The following is a 5987-nucleotide window of genomic DNA, read 5'->3' as shown; positions in this document are numbered from 1 at the left end:
CTGCAGAAAGAAAAACAAAACAAAACAGTAACCCAATATCTGTTCACAGAATGCTGAGAGAAATAATGTGCTAAATTTGCCATGGCACTCATTTGCTACAAATTATTTGCTGCATTGTTCAATTAATACTTTCTAGGAACACAGGTAATACACATTCCAGATGTTGCCTTCTGGACTATTTATTTGAATATAATATTCTAGGAAAATTCATTGCTTACGTAGTAGAAAATTCATTCCTTACGTATTAGAAAAGTACAGTGGTGCCTTGCTTAGCGATGTTAATCTGTGCAGCAAAAATCGCTGCTAACCAAAAACATCGCTAAGCGATTTTTAAAGGCCGATAGGAATGCACTGAAACCCCTTCAATGCATTCCTATGGGTAAAAAACTCACCTTTAAGCGAAAATCCTCTATACAGCGGCCATTTTCGCTGCCCGGTAAGTGAGGAATCCATCCCAAAACACAGTGGGCGGCCATGTTTTTTCTGGCAGCCATTTTGGAATTGCCGATCAGCTGCAAGAAAAAGATCACTATGCGATAATCGGTAAGCGAAACTGCTTACCAATCATCGCAAAGCAATTTTTCCTATTTAAAACATCGTAATGCGATTGCTTTTTCGATCGCAAATTCTTTGTCGCTAAGCAGTTTTGTCGTTAAACGGGGTGCTCATTAAGTGAGGCACGACTGTAAATCCCTATTTGTGAAAAACCCACAAAGTTACCAGTGAGATGGCAAGACATTTTGTTTCAGTATTGATGGGAAGTATCATATTTGCAAGAACATTTTTTTTATTCCAATTGTACATATGTGCAAAACTACAATAGCAGCTGTTAGGTCCCCTGGACATCTAAATATAGGTAGCATTGGATGGGTTGTTTGTGTCTTTTTGATCAACCAGGTAGTCTTGTGCATGATTTTCTTTACAAAAGGGGGACAGGACATTAGTTTTGCACAAATATGATTCACACAAATAATGGAAGCCTCAACAAAAAGTTCTCCTTGTCTCCTTGTCACTGGGAATGAGAAGTAGGACAAAGATGAAAAACTTTCAGCAGCTTGACACAACAAGAATGAATAATTTAGCATGATAATTTTCCACATTGCTAAATTGTATGTAGACTTTGGATCCTATTCTATATTGGAAGCATATAGAAAGCAGAGCATATTTTAAGAACCTCATGCTTCAGAAACACTGTTTAAAAGGGTATTTACTTTTATCCCTGTCCATACTTGATTCTTATCCTGGCCACTGTGAATTGGTGTCAGGAAGGTATGTTAGATCTTTATCTCTTTAAAAATGATAGCATACTGGCATGGTTTAATAAAATCCACAAGCAAGTTGTATTTCAATCTGTATTTTGAGAGACAGAGCAAAGGTGGAAAGCATGCCATGCAGTGGTGTAACACTGTCTTTTGCATTTCGGCAGATCTGCTGTTAATTGCCAAGAGCTTCATTCTGGAAGCACAAAAGAGGTTCATTCTGGAATAATGAGGAATGAAAACTAAGTCACAGTGTCTATCTTTGAGTGGATCTCAATTTAAACCCAGCTTTAAATTGGGTTTCTATCTATCTTCAGAAATGTGTGAAATCATTATCAGTGAGACATGAGAAGTCCAATTTTGAAAATGGGGCATGGACATGTGTATGATTGTGGGAGGTATGAGGAAAGTTAGAAGAGTGGCCTACATCTGCTGCAGATCCACAGGATCTACCATTTTTCTGGTGCAGGGCTTTTTCACCCTTTTATAACCTAGCTAGTAATCTACATCAGCTTTAGATATTGTATTGATTAATTCTATCCCAATAGTTTTGTTATTTTTTAAATGCACTAAAGATATATAGGTTTGCATTGCCCTGTAAATTTTGAAACAAGGAACCTGTTGTAATGAGTGGAATACATATAATACATATAATAATGTAGAACCCACTGCAGAATACTTTAGAGAATTCAGCATGCACAGAAGAGTTTTCAGAAAAAAAATGCAAATACCATGAAGCCTACTTATCAGAAAAAAGTAATTTACAAAGATGCTGGAGAGAGCAATGGCAGTGTTTCAGGTAATATGAAACCAACTTCTCTGGTGTTTCCCAGCTGGACTATTACACATGTAGTCTGAATCCAACTGGTAGGGCCAAGCAGAGTAAACTCATTGAATCAGGGGAGTTTATGTACATGTTAACCTACAATTCAGAATATTTTAGCAAGTCTCCTCTAGTTGGAATTACTAAATAAATCTAGACCATGACTTCTAATTAATAAAATGTAGGCACGACATTGTGTTTTTATTTACTGTGTTCCTCCCTCTCTATCAGGAGACAGGAGTGCTCAGTAAAGCGTATTTTCCCTGCCAAGTTCAAAAAGTTTTGAAAACCACAGACCAGCCATGACAGGTACCAAAATATCTATGCAATGTAACATTGTTGTTATTGTGTGTTCTCAGATCTTCCCAGAAATATCAAAACTAGTATGTCAAATGTGACGATCCCCCTTTGTGCCCTTTATACCACTGGGCTCCACAAAGGTAAATACGTCCTTTTCGCTGCCACCAGGTATTTTCCTAATACCAAATCAAGTCCCACACACAGGAGCTGTCACCCCAAAGGGTCATATAATTTTAGGAGGCAAGGGTTTTAAATAAATTTTCTTTTATTATTGAACAAAATCATAAGGAGAATCAAATATAACTGTTTCATATGTTCATGGATATTAAAACAGGTGTTAAAGTGTATCAGATCATGTCATTATCTCTCATATTATACTGATGCGCTTATTCCTGCTTGTTCAATATATTTTACTCTTTCAATTTCCTTTCTTAGCCCTTTTTGCTACTCCTAAGCCCTAGCACTCTCTCAATAACTTCTGGTCCCTAACTCTGCCTGAACCTCTCTCTCTTCCTGATTCCAACCCCTAACTGTCTCACCCAGCTGTTCCAACTGTCATTCTCACTCCGCCCCTCCTGCTCCATCCCCTGATTGACATGCAGGAACGACGTCATACTTTGGGTTCCGTTACACACATGTAGTCTGAATCCAACTGGTAGGGCCAAGCAGAGTAAACTCATTGAATCAGTGGAGTTTATGTACATGATAACCTACAACTCAGAATATTTTAGCAAGTCTCCTCTAGTTGGAACTACTAAATAAATCTAGACCATGACTTCTAATTAATAAAATGTAGGCACAACATTGTGTTTTTATTTACTGTGTTCCTCCCTCTCTATCAGGAGACAGGAGTGCTCAGTAAAGCATATTTTCCCTGCCAAGTTCAAAAAGTTTTGAAAACCACAGACCAGCCATGACAGGTACCAAAATATCTATGCAATGAAACATTGTTGTTATTGTGTGTTCTCAGATCTTCCCAGAAATATCAAAACTAGTATGTCAAATCTGTCTAAGCCACGCTTGCTTTGTAATGCCTCAAAGAGAATTCATTTTCCTGCGATTATGTATTGGAAGTTTTCCTCTGTGGGACTGAGCTGGGGTGCTTTGCCATCTCATCCAAGCACATCAAAGTTTCCTTGCTGCTCTGAAATGAATAACTGGAGGCTGCTATGGTAAAATTTATATGCATGCATAATGCAGTAGGCAAGCCCCGCATAGCCATTTGACTTTCCAGGATGGGGCCCTGCATGTTCCTTGTCAGCAATTAGTCCAATTCAACCTGTTCCCTAACTGGACACCAGATGGCATTAGTTAAGCTGACACAAGACAAATGCCAGTTCATTCTCACCCCTGTTCTGCTTCCAGACGTCCAGCAAAGCCCATCTGCTATCAGTATTCTCAATATATGTTGTACAATGTTTCACATGTGCTTTTTGATAAAGAAACTATCTCCCCATTAGCACATAATTAAAAACACAGTTTTAAAAAGCAGCCTCATTATCATTGAGATGGTTTTTTGTGCTGCCAGAATTGATGCCTCATACAGAAAACTTTGACTTTATCATTGAACACAAATAATAGGAAATTCTGTATTCTATTATTTATATCATAGAATCCTAGAATTGTACAATCATGAAGCTGGAAGGGCCCTATATGGCCATTAAGTCCAACTCCCGGTTCAATGCAGGAATACAAATCAAAGGATATTGGTCAGGTGGTTGTCCTAATTTCTCTTGAATGCCTCCAGTGTTGAAGCACTCATCACCTCTTGAGGTAAGTGGTTTAATGGCTGCACTGCTCTAACAGGATGTTTTTCCTGATATTCAACTGAAATCTGGCTTCCTTTAACATGAGCCCATTGTTGAGTATTCTGCATTCTGGGATGATCAAGAAGAGACCCTGCCCATCATATGTATGAAGTTTTTCAAGTACAGTGGTGCCTCAACTTACGAATGCCCCTACTTACGACCATTTCGAGTTATGACCAGCTCCGACCACAAAATTTTGCTTCAACTTGCGGCCAGAGCTTCGACTTGTGAAAAGAAAAGGGCAGGGGGAAAGGCAGGAAATTCAAACCGTTGGTGGTGAAGAGACTGCTTCTTTGTAGCTCTTTCACCACAATGGTTAGGAAAAGGGATGCAGTGGCAGGGGGAGGCAGTGGTGGCGGCCGCGATGGCAGTGGAAACCCAGCGTTGGGAGGCTGAGCCTGGCCAGTATGGTCTGGCCGCTTTCCTCCTGGTGGTGGCAATGGGGACCCAGCACTGGGAGGCTGAGCCTGGCTGGGATGGTCCCAGCAAGGCTCAGCCTCCTAGTACTGGGCCTCTAAGATGGTCCAGCCACTTGCCTCCTGGCGGTGCGGCAGCAGGAATCAAGGACCAGGATGCTGAGCCTGGCCGGGTTGGTCTGGTTGCTCACCTCCCAGCAGCAGCAGCAATGGCAGTGGGGACTCATCACCAGGAGTCTGATCTTGGCCGGGATGGTCCAGCTGCTTGCCTCCTGGCAGTGGCAGTGGGGACTCAGCGCCGGGAGGCTGAGCCTGGCTGTGATGGTCCAGCTGCTCACCTCCTGGCTATGCTGGTGGCAGCAGTGGCAACCCAGCACTGGGAGGCTGAGCCTGGCCAGGATGATCTGGCCGCTCGCCCCAGCCTCGCCTTCCACCATGGCCAGCCCACACCAGGGAGTGAGTGAGATCAGAGGAGGCTTCAGACTGGTAAGGTAAGGTGCTTCTTTTTTCTTTTATAAAACTGTTCCAGCAGGCTTTTGCAGAGTGGGTTTGGGCTGGGGGTTATGTTTCTGTGCTGTGTTTTTTTTTTTTGTTTGTTTTTTGGTAATTTTTTTATTTTGCAGTCCCAGCGTGGGACTTGCTCCAATGTTTATTTTTGGGTTTGTTTTGTTTTTTGCAGCCCTAGCACGTTCCTAAGGGGCTTGCAGGGTTTTATTTTTATTTTATTATTTTTTTGTATTTTTTTAATGCTGGAAAGGATTAATCACGTTCCCATGCATTTCAATAGGAAATGGTGCTTCGACTTATGGCTATTTCAACCTACGTCCATCTTCTGGAACGGATTATGGTCGTACGTCGAGGCACCACTGTATTTGAAAAGTGCTATCATATCTCCCACCAGTCTTCTATACATGCCAATTTCTTTCAGTCTTTCAGTTTCCAGCCCTCTGATCATTCTTGATAAATTTATTGTCATTGAAAGTATATACATAGTATACGCATACAATGAAATTCACACAGACCAGACCCACATGCACACACATAAAAAATCCCCAAACATTCCCCACCCACTAAAAATCTCCCACTAATACAAACATATACACCGTAGGCTAAATAACACTGTCCAACTATTCACTGCTGGTGGACTTTAAGCTCATTATTAAGGGCAATTATAGCTCTGGGATAAAAACTATTCAGAAAACACGTGGTACGAGTCTTAATTGTCTGTGACATTCCACCCAGTGTTCCCTGTTTGCTTTCCCCAAACCAAGGTTCACTCTGGAGATGTTTTCTCATTCATTGCCACCAGTGGATATCCCTTATCCACACTTGCACATTACTTGAATCAGACACTTGCTGCCAACATAACATTTTTATTTGA

The sequence above is a fragment of the Pogona vitticeps genome, chromosome 3 (assembly GCF_051106095.1).
Source record: "Pogona vitticeps strain Pit_001003342236 chromosome 3, PviZW2.1, whole genome shotgun sequence".
NCBI classification, from domain to species: domain Eukaryota; kingdom Metazoa; phylum Chordata; class Lepidosauria; order Squamata; family Agamidae; genus Pogona; species Pogona vitticeps.
Note: the sequence above shows the minus strand (reverse complement) of the source record.